Source organism: Hydra vulgaris, chromosome 11 (genome assembly GCF_038396675.1).
Source record: "Hydra vulgaris chromosome 11, alternate assembly HydraT2T_AEP".
NCBI classification, from domain to species: domain Eukaryota; kingdom Metazoa; phylum Cnidaria; class Hydrozoa; order Anthoathecata; family Hydridae; genus Hydra; species Hydra vulgaris.
Window position 1 is genome coordinate 11,726,416 of NC_088930.1, and position 15,465 is coordinate 11,741,880.

The 15,465-nt window shown below is 27.7% G+C and overlaps 1 long non-coding RNA gene across 2 annotated transcripts; it reads right to left on the bottom strand.

Moving 5' to 3' along the window:
- Nucleotides 1-12,089: 12,089 nt before the first annotated feature.
- Nucleotides 12,090-14,788, bottom strand: LOC136087188 (uncharacterized). Of its 2 annotated transcripts, XR_010641608.1 has the most exons (5): nt 13,437-14,788; nt 13,015-13,205; nt 12,620-12,887; nt 12,430-12,512; nt 12,090-12,279 (listed from the first exon to the last, which is right to left on the bottom strand). It is a non-coding gene; the product is annotated as an uncharacterized LOC136087188 (long non-coding RNA). The 2 variants fall into 2 exon arrangements; XR_010641607.1 differs by lacking the exon at nt 13,437-14,788 and having other exon boundaries at nt 13,015-13,263.
- Between the last annotated feature and the right edge of the window lie 677 nt (nt 14,789-15,465).

Sequence of the window (15,465 nt, forward strand, 5' to 3'; positions counted from 1 at the left end):
TGCATCAACCTAATACTTATTGCCGATAAAAATTAAAAATTTAATACAAAAAAAAAAAAAAGGAATATAAAAAAAATAATTAAGATGAAAAACTTCAGCCGCGTCGATCAACAACTTTTATTTTTTAATTTTATTTAGGTGCGAATCCGAAATTTTGATTTCGAATCGAATCTCGAGTCGAATCTAATGAAATGACGAATTTCGAATCGAATCTCGATTTATTTAAATTTCAACCTAATCAATTGGTAGGCCAGTCAGGCATATACCAACAAAAAAGCTAAGAAAAAACTAAGTCCTTGTTTGATCTTGCCCAGATTAGTTTTTCACTATTGGCAGAAGTGAGCGACAGCCTTTTATTGCAAAGAACTTGACCACCAACTGAGTTAACTCTTTCGCTAGCACAATTGGACAATTGAATTGACAAATAACCTCTAGCAGTCTTTCCTAGCAAAGGCATCTTTTCTTCATGTGCTTTCCAAAAGTCCTCTGGTGAGACTGTTGAATCAAGTGAAAACACTGCAAACTGCTCAAATTCTTTGGTTATTTATAAGCATTTTCTTCTTCAATAACATGGTTTTTTTCTTTAAGAATTTTAGCATTTGACAGAACTCTGTGAAGCAAGGAAAACTTCCCAGCAAGAAGTTGATTAGCTTGAGCTTGAACAGAAATTGGTTCTATTTTTTTCACTGTTTTTATCTGTGCACATGCAGCTTCTAAGTGACGTCAAATTGTGGTCTGTGCAATGTCGATTTCAGTTTGATCCGATGAAAAACGTGATTCCAGATATGTGGTTGTAACATAAATTGCATTTGTCAGATCAAACCGTTCAGTCAACTCGTTCAGTGAACGGTCTTGTACGCATTTAGCTCATTTTTAAAATCTTTTATGGAAGGTAAAACTAAGCTTATTTCCAGTGTCATATCGACAGACAAAGTAATTGTTGCCTCAGCTATTAATTCCAGAATTGGTAAACATTCTTTTAAGATAACAATATCTTTTTCATTTAAAGGTGGAGGTAAAGGAAAAGTACATCTTATTCTTGCAGCACATTCAGCCAAAGCCATGGAGACAGCAACACTGTTCTTATTTATCCAACCAAGTAGTTTCACTGTACTGCTGAACCTTGTCTCACAGTCATCTGGAAGGGTTGTTATTTTTAATCCTTTCGATTTTTAAACTTTGTTTAATGCGGCAAAACCAACACTTGAACTATGAAAAAAACGGCAGATTTTTTTGGTATCCTTTATCATTAATGTCAGAGCAGGTTGAGATTCCTGTGAGCTTTTAAAGACACGTTGTAGAACATAAGCTGCACAGGGATTCCATTCTATTTCCATAATACGAGCAGTACAAGGCATAGCATTTGTTGTATCAGTAGTCGCATAGAATATGTCTAGTTTGAATTTTTCAACTTGTGAGTTGACAATTTTTGCAGTTACTTCTAAAGTATGGTCTGCTTCTATGGCTTCTAAGTTTATTTCACTAAAGCAGTGTTTGTGTAATAACCACTTGGCACAAATATAATGAAGTGTAATCACAAGAAAATTAAAATGATTTAAGGCTTTCCTATGATCAAAGGTGATGTTATGTTTTCCAATTTTCTCTGTGGCAATTATTCTTTCTTGTTTAATTAAAGCACCTTCATACAATTCATTCAGTCTGCGAGATAGCGAATTTGGGTGCGGTGGCGAATAGTCTATATTTCCAATTAATGTATTAACCAAGTTTTGAAAGCCAATACTAGCTACAATTTCAAACGGACATCTGTCCTTTGCAATAAATTTAAGTATTGCATCATCACAACTTTTTCTTGAAGTACTATCATTGACTTGTTGCTCTTACAAGTCAATTCACCTTGTCTCACTTTTTTCACTTCGCCCAGCACAATAACTTGTTCACTGGCTGGCCGTTTTTCAGCTTTTTTTACATTTTTCTCTTCAATCAATTGTAAATGAATAGTTTTATGCGTATCATTTAAATGCTTCCATAAGGGACTTGTTGTTCACGTTTCTTGAATTTTAAAAACTGAAGGACAGTTTAGACACTTAAAGCTTCCATTATTTTCATCCTTTCGAAAATATCGAGCAAGTAATGTAGCCATGACTAATACAACAGACAGGACAGACAGACAGTATTACTATTATTTATTAATTGCAATTAATAAAACACATTTTGTTAAAAATAACAAAAATAAACATCAAACATAATATCTGACTTAAAGTGGAGAAAACACAGAGAAGATTGTTGCAGACATTAAAAACACGAAAGAAAAAAAAGAAAGTAACTTGCATAGTTGAAAAAAAGTCATATTACACGATGAAAAAAACTAAATAAGGAAAGAAAAACATAAAGAAAAACCCCTCAGTAAAAAATAAATATAATATTTATTACAAGTCACAAAGTTGCTAAAATAATTGAGGAAATGAGCAATTAGACATAATTAAGTAACAATGTAGAAATAAATTCAATTGAAATGTAACTTGTACGTGCAAAGTATAACAATGAACAACATGTGATATATTTAAATAAGTTTTATTTAGAATTAATTTTTAAAACTATTTGATGCCCTTAATAGTTTACTTTAATTTAATTAAATACAGCTTGTAACATTGAAAATATACAAACATATTTTATAAACTGTTGATAATGAATTGATCAAATGCTGAACAAAACTTGAAAGTATGATTAAAAAAGTATAACATCGACAGCACTATTCACAAACATTTGTCTATATATTTTACAAAATATGTATGTATAAAGTCTCTGTATCTCAGCAAGATAAATATATATATAACAACAACTACGTACAAAAATTTTAAACAGTTAAATCAAGTATTTTTAAATATGTTACTACTAAAATAAACATATTATAACGTTTTAAATGCAAAGAAAAAAGTTATTAAGAATAACTTGTTGTGTATTTAGACAATAACACACACCTATTCAAATACATAACACACACCTATTCAAATACATAACACACACCTATTCAAAGGCCCCACCAAGATAAAAAACTATATACCAACAATAACAGCAACAAAAAAAGACAAAGAATAAAAAAACAAAATAAAAAAACATAACAACATCTCTTTATAATAACAACAAACAAAATGCCCCTGTATCCTAAGCAAAACAAAAAATAAATAACAACAACTACGTATAAAAATTTGAAACATTTATAGCAAGTATGTTGAAACAGTTATAGCAAGTATATGTTACTACTACAAAAAACAAATTATAAAGTATAATTTTCCAAGTACAAAGAATAAATTTATAAAGAATAATTTATCGTGCATTTAACACTCATATATTTAAAGGTTGCTATATTTCAGCAAGATAACAAAATATAACAACAGCAAAAACAAACAAAGACAAAGACTAAATTTTAAAAAAATAAACATTTAACACACATGTATTCAAAGATAAAAAAACATAACCACATCTCTATATAATAACAAATAATAACAAAATAAGCTCACAATAACAACCAACATCAGCCCTGGTTTATAAAATAAAGTTTGACTGTATTTTTAAACAATCAAAGCTAGTATACAAATATTATAAAAATAAAAGTTTTGAATAAAATAAAATAAAATGATCAAATTTTGAAACAAAAAACTTTTACAGTTCTCATATCAATCTCTCGCCAGGCCTTCTCGATTTGTTCAAATAATTCCTAACTGGTCTTCACATTTGCACGCTCAATCTTATTGTCAATTATTTCCCAGAAATTTTCTTTGGAATTCAAGTCAGGGCTTTGTGCAGGCCACTCCATTATGGTGATATTCTTGTCCTTGAACCATTGTTTTACAATTTTTGACGTATGTTTGGGATCGTTGTCCTGTTGAAAAATCCATTTTAGGGGCATCTCCCATTCAGCATGTGGTAGCATAACATCTTCCATTATATCTTCCATTAATTTTGTGAATAGGACCAGTTCCTAGTGCTAAAAAACATCCCCAAACTATAGCAGACGTTCCATGCTTAACACTCTTCTTGGTATATTTAGTATTGAATCTGGTATTCTTTGGTTTCCAGACTCGCTTCTTGCCGTCGCTTCCAAAAAGGTTATATTTTGATTCATCACTAAAAAGTATGTTTTTCCACTGGTCTACAGTCGAATTTTTGTGTGCTTTGGCAAGCGCAAATCTTAGCTTTCTATTTTTAAAAGAAGTTAGTGGTTTCTTAGCAAGCATTCAAGAAAACAATTTTGCTTCATTAGCACTTTGTTGCACAGTGCGATTAGAGAATTTGTGGATGACAAAAATGGATATTTTTTAAGCTCTTTAACAATTATTCGATCTAACCTTTGTGATGTTTTTCTCGAACGTCCGCCCCGATGGTTTGTTTTATAGCAGTCACGAGATCCATATGATTTTACAGTTTTGCTTACAGTCAATTTATCTATACTATATTTTCTGCAAATTTTAGCTTTACGTTTTCCGCTTTTAAAATCTTTAATAATGTTTTCACGTAAAACACTTCCTAATTTGTCAAAAGTCATTTTAAGTTGCAATTTACGCCATAAATCACGAGTTAAATCTATTTTTAGCTTAATTGAAAAAATAATTGGTCAGACGTTCCAAAATCTATTTTATTATTTTAGAGTAATATTATGATAAAAGTGAAAACAAAAGAATACGGTAAATTGAATAAAGACAATGAAATCTTATGAAAAAAGCATCGTTTTTATTTGTCCACCTTATTTTGTCCAAGGAAAAATGTAGTTTGTTGAGAAAAATGTGTTATAAATTTTTTTTGTGATTCTTAGTATGATTCAAATGTTTTAAATTTTGTTAAGAACATAATAAACTATTTAAAAAATAATATGTACAATTGTTTTACTAGTTTTTTTTGGTTTTTGATCAGCTTTAGTTCTAAATTTGAGTTTGTCCACCATGTTTTGTCCGATACTGTATAGATTTAGATATAGATATAGGATATCTATAGATATAGATTAGGATACCTATAGATATCTATAACTTTATTAACTCTCTTGAAGTCTCTGTATCAAGTGACACGAAGGGGTAACAGCACTAACAGCACTATAACTAGGCATACATGCTCATTTACTTAAATTGGTTTAACTACGTTAAGTGATTGGATGTCAAACATGTTTACATTTATAATGCAGAGTTGCACTGTCAAATGTTTCTTTCAAATTATTGTAAGGATTCGATTTGAAAGGATTTGAATTAAAAAAGATTCGAAATCGAATCTCGAATCCTATATAGATTTTCAAATCCGATTCGAATCTCGAAGATTCGCAGGGCCCTAGTATAAATAAATAAATAAATATATATATATATATATATATATATATATATATATATATATATATATATATATATATATATATATATATATACAGTGGTTTTCATAAATTTAGACGCACTCATTTTTTTTTTACATATATGTAAGAAAATACTTAAAATAAAAATAAAATAAAAGTGCTACCGCCATGTTTCAGAAGAAATAATCTACGATTTGATGGACTTAAAGAGAACGAATCGGAAAGCTGGGAGGAAACCGAATTGAAAGTCATCAAAGTATTTGAAAACAATCTCAACATAAAAGGAGTTACTATTGAACGGGCACACAGAACAGGAAAGATAAGTTTAAAAAATCCGAGAACTATAGTAATGAAGTTATTAAATTATAAAGATAAGATTAAAATATTGAAAAACGCGCACAAGCTCAAAGGAACGAATATTTACATAATCGAGGATTATTCTTTCGATACAATGGTGATACGGAAAAAATTACTTGAAGAAATGAAAGTCAACAGGAACAACGGTATGTACTCGATTGTTATTCATGACAAACTAATAGTGAAAGAATTTCGATCAAAATCAGAACGCGAAAATTTAATCATTTCAATTTATTATGTTTTTTGGTTTTTATACTTTTCTATTTATAATGGATAAAACTATAAATTTTTATCAAAACTCACAAGTTAAATCTTTTCAAGTAAACAAAAATATACTTCTTGAGAGTCATTCAGATCCAGATATTAATTTTTATAATAGTAGCGATGAAATCAAAAAAATAAGTCCATTATATTACAACTTAAATACTTCTTCTTTCAGAAAAATATCTAGGTTTATATATGTTTCTAAAAAGAAACACCACAAAAAAACGTTTGTCTGCCGCTACCTTAAAAAAAGTGAAAAAAACGTGGAACAAAATTTTAGCACAAAAATCGGCTCCGTAAAAACGCGATTTCCGCGTACCTATATATATATATATATATATATATATATATATATATATATATATATATATATATATATATATATATATATATATATATATATATATATATATATATATATATATATATATATATATATATATATATATATATATATATATATATATATATATATATATATATATATGGTTAAGGGTATATATATTTATTTTATTAAATATGCACCAAGGCTAGGATTTCTATAGTGTATCTTTAAATGCATTTAGGTGATCTTTAAATACATTAAAAGCCTTTGCGTTTTCGCTTTTTTTTATCGTTACTAATGAATTTCAATGAAAAATATATATAAAAAAAGATATATATATATATATATATAAATATATATATATATATATATATATATATATATATATATATATATATATATATATATATATATATATATATATATATATATATGGTTAAGGGTATATATGTTTATTTTATTAAATATGCACCAAGGCTAGGTTTTCTATAGTGTATCTTTAAATGCATTTAGGTGATCTTTAAATACATTAAAAGCCTTTGCGTTTTCGCTTTTTTTTATCGTTACTAATGAATTTCAATGAAAAATATATATATATTTTTTTTTTTTTTTTTTTTTTTTTTTTTTTTTTTTTTACAACAATCATTATTATATATTTCAAAAACAAATAATATTTACATGTCTCCAGTTTATATAAATGTCCACCACAAATATTTACAATTTCTAAAGAGCGTTAACAATGCTGTTTAACGCATGCGCGTTTGACATTTTAACTCATGCGAATTAAAATAATAAATTCGTGGTTTATAATATAATGTGCTGGCTATTAACCCATGCATTTAAAAAATATAAGCAAGTCCGTCGCACCACAGGGCTACTAGGGACTTGCTTGTCGTTGTCGTTGAAAATATATGTTATTTGTTGAAAATATATATCAACATATATTAGTAGTACTATGTAGTTGTAAGGAAACTCGCAGAAGACTAAGAAAAGTCTTTTCATCGAGAACCTTTAAAATACAAAATAAACTAAAAATTTAAAGAGTAAAGACACATATCAATTTTTTGAGGTCTACTGTTCAGAAAAAATTTAACTATGTATAGTTGCTAACATTTTTTATTTATTTATTTTTTTATATTTTATGTTTTATTTCTTATTTATTTATTTTTATAGCTTAAATTGTTCTTTTTACATTTTATTATATTAATTGTTCTTTTATATTTAATACATATCGATAAAATTGGTTTTGTTAATTATGAGATCTTTAAGTTTTTTCTTCAGGGCAATAAGATTATCCAATTTAGTAAGTTCTATATTTTGAGGTATTGTTTTGTTGTATAAATAGGGGCCACGGTATACAATTGAAAATCTCGAAAATTTTGTTTTTTTTATGGGCAATGTAAAGTTTCCGGTTCCTCGTGTGGTATATCTGTTGGCGTTGGTTTGAAAAAAGTTATCAGTAAAATGAGTTGGGACAAGTCCGAGCTTATATTTGAGCATAAATAAAACATTTTGGTAGATGTTAATTTGATAGATATTTAAAGCATTCAAGTTTTTAAGTAAAGGATCGGCATGAGTGAATTTATTTTTATTATAAATCAATCTTGATGCGTGTTTTTGGTGTGTATATAGAGAACTTAATTTAGATTTATTTGTACTTCCCCAGGCAATATTAGCATATGTTAGATAACTTTGTATATAAGAAAAGTAGAGAACTTTCAGATTCTCCTGGGAAAGTATAGTTTTGACTTTGTAAAGTATGCCGATACTTTTTGATATTTTTGTATTTAATGTTTTTATATGGGGTTTCCAAGAAATCGTTTCGTCAATAATTATCCCAAGAAATTTAATAGTTTCAGTTCTTTCGATGTTTATGTTATCAATTTTTAGTAATGGTAGTATGCTTGGTATTTTGTTTTTTTGTTGGTTGGAATGAAACAAGATGTATTTTGTTTTTTCTTGATTTAAAGATAATTTATTTACTTTAAACCAAATGTTTAGACTCTCAAGGTCATCATTTGCAGATTCAAAGAGATTTTCAATTGATGCTGATGAATAAAATAAATTTGTGTCATCAGCAAACATTATTGCATCAAGTTTTTTTAGTGATTGTGGAAGATCGTTAATATAAATTAAAAATAAAAGAGGACCAAGAATGGAACCTTGGGGAGCTCCGCATTTTATTTTTAGTAAATTAGAATACTTATTATCGTTCGAAATAACACATTGTTGTCTGTTGCACAGATAACTTCTAAACCAATCTAAGCTAGTATTTTTTATTCCGTATTTTTCCATTTTTTTTAGTAAGATATCATGATTAATTGTGTCAAATGCTTTGGATAGGTCTATAAAAGTTCCTAATACAAATTGCTTTTTATTAAAAGAATCACTTATGCTATTAACTAAATCTAAAATTGCATGTTCTGTTGAGTGCTGTGCTTGAAAGCCGAATTGTTTTTTATTTAAGAAGTTGTTTTGAATTAGGTATTCATATAATCTATTATAGATTATTCTTTCAAGTATTTTAGAAAAGGTTGGAAGTATTGAGATTGGTCTGTAATTGTTTATTAGAAATGTTTCACCGGTTTTAAAAATAGGTACAATTTTAGCTACTTTTAATTTATCTGGTACAGTTCCTGTTATAATTGATGATTTAAATATTTCGAAAATAGGTTTGCGTATCTCCGAAAAGACATTGACGACGATATTACTGCAAATGTCATCTATACCTGGGGACTTGTTTGTTTTAAGAGAGTTTATTGCATTTTCGAGTTCATCAATTTTTAGTTCTTTAAATATTAATTCGTTGTTGACACTAGTTAGATAAGTTTCAAATGAGTTGTTTGGACAATTGACTTTTGAAGCTAGATTTGGGCCTATGTTGACAAAAAAACTATTAAATTTTTCTGAAATTGCATTATTATTGTCATACTCTTTATTATCTATGACAATTTGAGCAGGTAAACTATTTATTTTGCAGGTTTTTATCCCAATTATTTCTTTCATGATATCCCAAGTTTTCTTAATATCACCATTTGTGTTTTTTATTTTATTTGAGTAATAGTTTTTCTTTGAATTTTTTTTAATTTTTTCAAACAAGTTTTTATACTGTTTGTAAACATTTAGGTTTGCCTCATTTCTATTTTTTAAGTATTTAATATAAAGTTTTTGTTTTTTTTTTGAGGATTTTTTAATACCTTTGGTGATCCATGGACATTTTAAATGTTTTTCTTTTATTAATTTTACTTTAATTGGGAAGTGCATATTATAGCTTTATAGGAAAATTTTTTCGAAGTTATTATAAGCAGAGTTAGTGTGCCCAAGATTGCATTCATGGTATACCTTATCCCACTTTTCTGCCGACAGTGAGTCTTTAAATTGTTGAATAGCAAATTTGTTGATTTTTCTTTTATAAGTTTTAATTTTACAACTATTATTAGATTTTATATCTTGCGTCAAGGAGAAGAAAATAGGAAAATGATCAGATATATCTGCCTTTATTATTCCTGCCTTTAGAGAAGTATCAAACAATGAATTAGTTAATATATTGTCTATTGCAGTGATTGAAGTTGGAGTTACTCGAGTTGGCTTGTTAATAATTGGGAAGATGTAATGTTGAAGCATTTCGTCAAAAAAAAGTTTAGTATTGGCATGTTTATCATATTGTAAACAATCTATGTTTATGTCTCCAATACAGAATATTTTTTTTTGCTCATTGTTGTTTTTTATAAAAATTTGTTTTAAATGATTGGAAAATTTAAATAAATCACCTTCAGGTGGCCGGTAACATGTGGAGACCAGTATGTTTTTTGATTTGTTGCTAGTTATTTCAATTGTAAAAACCTCACTATCGGCATCTGAGATTGAAAGGTCATCTCTAATTTTGGTAATTTGATCATTCCTAATATAAGTTATAATTCCACCTCCCCTTTTGTTAGTTTTCCTTTCAGATGATAATAATTTGTAGTTAGGAATTTGTAAACTTGAATTTATTCTGCATGATTCGTCAGAACACCACGTTTCTGTTAGGCATATCATACTGAATAGATAATCGCATTCGATAAGAAAATGTTTTAGTTTATCCATGTTGCAATTTATACTTCTTATGTTAATGTGTATTACAGTAAAATTACTCTTTAACGTTTTTAGTTCACTTTTAAAAGTTTTTATTTCAAAAAAGGACGAACTAAAATTGTTTTCGTTAAAAAAATGCAAATCAGCGTCAGAAATATCATTAAGTAAAACATTTGCTGAATTGAAAACATTAAAGTGTAATTTTTCAAAATCTATTGTTAAGTTAGTCATTAATTAAAATCGTTAAAATAGCGCTTCGCTTAATAAAACTTTGCGCGTTTACTTTCTAAAATCTCTACATTAAATTTTATCAAATTTAATAACTGCAAATTTACCTTCGTTTCGTAATCGTTTAACTTCTTCCCAAAGCTTCTTTCTTTCTAACATCGTTTCTTTTGCATAATCTTCATTAATATAAATACCGGTTCCTTTAAGTTTATTTACTGAGCTTAATATTTTATTTTTATCATGATAATTCAAAAGCTTTAAAACGATTGATCTTGGTGTTTTATTATCTTTAACTGCACCGACTCGGTGCGCTCGTTCCACAACTACTTCACTTAATATATTTAGCTTTGTTTTAAAGATGTCTTTTACAGCCTTCTCACAATCACTCCAGTTTTCTTCAGGGTTTTCTTTTATGCCATCGATACGTAAGTTATTACGTCTCGAGCGATTCTCTAAGTCAATAGATTTTTTTTTTAACATCAAAATTTCATTATCATATTTTGTTTTTATATGAATAAGTTCATCCTTAGCTTTTTCTTCTTGGAAATTTAAGCTGACTTTTATTTCTTCAACTTCATTTTCAACTCTTCTGATATTTAACTTGTTATTGTTTATTTCAGCGTCCATTTTGTCTAACCTTGCTGTTATTATTTTGAAATTCGAACTTATTATTGTAGTGAAGTTTTTTTCATGATCTTTGAGTAATCTCTCCGTTTCTGCTAGTATACTTCTTTTTTGTTCTTCTAGTTTGCTTGTGATAATTTTTTCTATATTTTTAATATTTATTTCCATTTTTATTGTAAATAAAGTTATGCTCAAAAAAAGAATACGTCTTACTCGTCTTGTGCCGCAAACGCAAAATATATATAAAAAAAGATATATATATATATATATATATATATATATATATATATATATATATATATATATATATATATATATATATATATATATATATATATATATATATATATATATATATATATATATATATATATATATATATATATATATATATATATATATATATATATATATATATATATATATATATATATATATATATATATATATATGGTTAAGGGTATATATATTTATTTTATTAAATATGCACCAAGGCTAGGATTTCTATAGTGTATCTTTAAATGCATTTAGGTGATCTTTAAATACATTAAAAGCCTTTGCGTTTTCGCTTTTTTTTATCGTTACTAATGAATTTCAATGAAAAATATATATAAAAAAAGATATATATATATATATATATATATATATATATATATATATATATATATATATATATATATATATATATATATATATACATATATAACATCGGAAAAGGCGTGATATTTCAGTGGGGGCCGGAGTACAAAAAAATAATCATAAAACACCAAATAGTTCAACTAAAAACCTACAAAAATATATCCATATAAACAATGGAGGGGGGGGGGGTATGTCCACCACGGCTCTCTTTCATTTTCCCTTCCGTAGTTCTTATATCTATCTAACTATATATAAATTCCAACAAACCGCAAAAAATAAAAGTAATTTTTTTTAAAACCAACTTCATTAACAAAAAATTTAGACTATAATAATGATTTTCTTTTTTGCTTAGTAATGTTTTTAACAGAATTGTGGCTTTGAAGAAAGCCTAGTTTTTGAAGCAAACAAAACTCTGTCATCAATAGCTAGAAAGAGTCGATTCTTTAGTACGCAAAGAAACCACATCCAAAGATATCTAAAATAAAGTAAACCCCTAAATTAATATCGCCATACCTATATATGATGCCTTATGTCGCGGATAATAAATAAGGATACTTTATGTCGCGGATGATAAATAAATATATAACTGTTATTATTGCATTAATGAGCATAATCAATCTCTTACAAAATATGAACCGGTTTAATCTTGATATGAAAAAGATCAACATCCATCGAAGCAATCGTGTGGTTTTCATCATGTTGCGTAACCTTCCAATAATACATAAGATAAAATATATCAGATATATAAAATTTAAAAAAAAATTAAGGTTAACAATTAACTAATGCATAATAAATTAACATGTAACTGTTATTACTGAAATAATAAATATAATCTTGAGGTCTTTAAGATAAACATCTACAGTAGCAAGCTGCCATCATAGTTAAAACCTTGCAATAAAAGATAAATGAAATTATATTAGATATTTAGCACAATAACTGAAAAACCCATTACAAATTAGAGAAGATGAGAATGATTTCCGAACTTGAAAAAAAATTAAAAATCACTTAACTTCTGATACACAACACATTTCCCATTACCAAACAGAAAAATCGATAGAAGTAGACCCTTTAATACTTTTTAACCTGAAATATAATAGATTTAATTATAAGTTATAATAAAAAGAAAGTTATATTGTGTTAGCGTAACTATCTGGTAATGGCATATGCCATTTGCATAGAGTGTACTGATTTATTATAACTAAACACTTACATCTCTCAATCCATGCAAGCAAAAGTCTGTCTTTCTGGGTTGAAACAATGTATAGCCATCATTATGATTAAAATTAATTGTCATGAGCCAGGCAATTTGCTTATGTCAAATAGTAAATGAGCTTTGGTTTCCCATAGCTCGTTGCAACCAGGTCAACCCTGGTTGTTGGATATCGGTAACTAACCGACTACCTAAAATTACATTTCTATATACATATATGTATATACATATATGTATACATAAAAAGAAATTAAATAATTATAAATCTTTTTATTATCTTAAAAAAAGGGAAGGGTAGAGAATATGAAATACATTAGGCACTGTAAAATTTATTATAAAAAATAAAGATTAACCTACTATCTGTAAATAATATCTATTAATGCAAGTTTATAAAACATACTATTATTTAAAATAACATATACCTTATTACACATTTCTATTATGTTATGACCATATCACCACTTATTATGTCTGCAGAAAGTTGATATTTGCTCTCTTTTGGTTCTCTTTTGGTTTCCAATAAGAAACTATATATACATCACTTTTCTTCTTTTTAATGCCAACAATTCTGCTATAATATACATCCTGGGAGTTAGTGGCATTATCGAACCACATGTGGCAAATACTTCTTCCAATAGAAGCTCCAATAAGAATTTCTTCGATATCTGAGGCCTCATTTATTTCTAGGTCAGGAAACATTTCTTTTACCTGATCAGACATGCAGTTTTTTAATATTTTTTCTACATTTTTGCGTTCTTTGTTTTCTTTTTTCTGAATTTTATCTGCTATTCGTTTTATCAATTCTAACTTCAGGTCATTATGACATTGCATATTTGTAAACCGCTTTTTTCTGGCATTAGAGATAGCCCATAATATCAACTTGTTTTGAATATCATTTGGCTTTTTGCATAGCAGAGCAGTTGTTTTATTTTTGCAAGCACGAAGTTTTGAAGAAAGAAAACAAAGAGTGGCATTTGGAGCTTTGTGCTTTACAGCGCTAAGTTCTTCTGAATCAATGTTGAGAAGCCTAGCTGACTTAGTCTGGTCTTTAAGGTGATCATTAGAACTCATTTCAAATTACCGCTTGTACTGCCTGTCAATGACGCTAATAACTGCATTAAGGCAGTCAGCTAATGCTTTACTCATTTCATCAGTTACTGGGCAAAAGCTGATTATTGAATCAAAAACTACATCTTCAATATCATTACCAAAGAAATCAGTTTTTCGTTTAAGTAGAGATAAAGGATTCTTGCTACTCTCAATAAGAGTGTTCCGAACATCTTTTACTATCTGAATGCCAGATATGTAGTCAAGTCCCGTACCTGGTGCAATATAAAATTTTGTCATCCAAGGACCAGAAAGTAGTTTTCCAATTAAAGCTTAAACACACAACTCACGGACACCTAAAGTGAAAAAGTGAATTAGTAACAAAGAATAATCTTTGTTTATAATAGTCTTTACTCCCCGTTAATCTTGCAAGTGTCATTACTATTTATAAAATGTATTTGTAACTATATTTGTAATTTATTCTATAGCCTATAATACAGTGTAGCACTTTATCAAATGAACTGAACAGGTATAAAAAAGAAAAAAAATACCTGTTTCAGATGTAAAGTCTTGAAATAAACTATTTCGCAGACCTCCGCATAACGCCAAGCCAGAACACAGAAATATCTTCAATATGGCATAATGATGGATTAAAATACCACATGTGTGAAAAAGAATATGTAGTCTGTTGCCTCTATAGCGTGGTAGCAATCCTCTGGGCAACTCGTGTTGGTCCATATATTATATATATATATATATATATATATATATATATATATATATATATATATATATATATATATATATATATATATATATATATATTTGTTTAGATTTTTTTATAATAACAAAGTAACGCATTATTCTTGGTAAAACAGAATAAATCTTGGGTAATCTTTTTAAACAACGAATTATTTTACTAAAAACGTAATTATATAGTTGGGATCCGTATGGACCCCAACTATATAATTATGTTTAAAAACGTGACGAGTGCAAGTCAACTAGCGACGGCATAGTAGGGTTAAATATAATTATAAATACTTTGATAAAACTTCCGGGAAACTTTTACGATTCAAAAGCACGCGCTATACGTCGGTTAACGGTTGGCATGGAATGCCAACAGTTAGCCAACTATAGCCAATACTGGCCCGTCAGTTGGACCAACTAAAGCGTGTTTACTGGGTATACAGTTTAGTAAACCTGTTTAGTTTTTTTTTTTGTGAATTATTTTTGGACTGACTTGATAACTTAATAATTTATTATTAAATAAATATTATACTATCTTAACGAATTAAATTGCTAAATACCATATTTATTGTAGGACTTATTTCATGATGAATGTGTTTTTGTTTTTAATTGTTTTTTTTTTAGTAGCAAGATAACAACCATCTTCAAGTGGTTGCT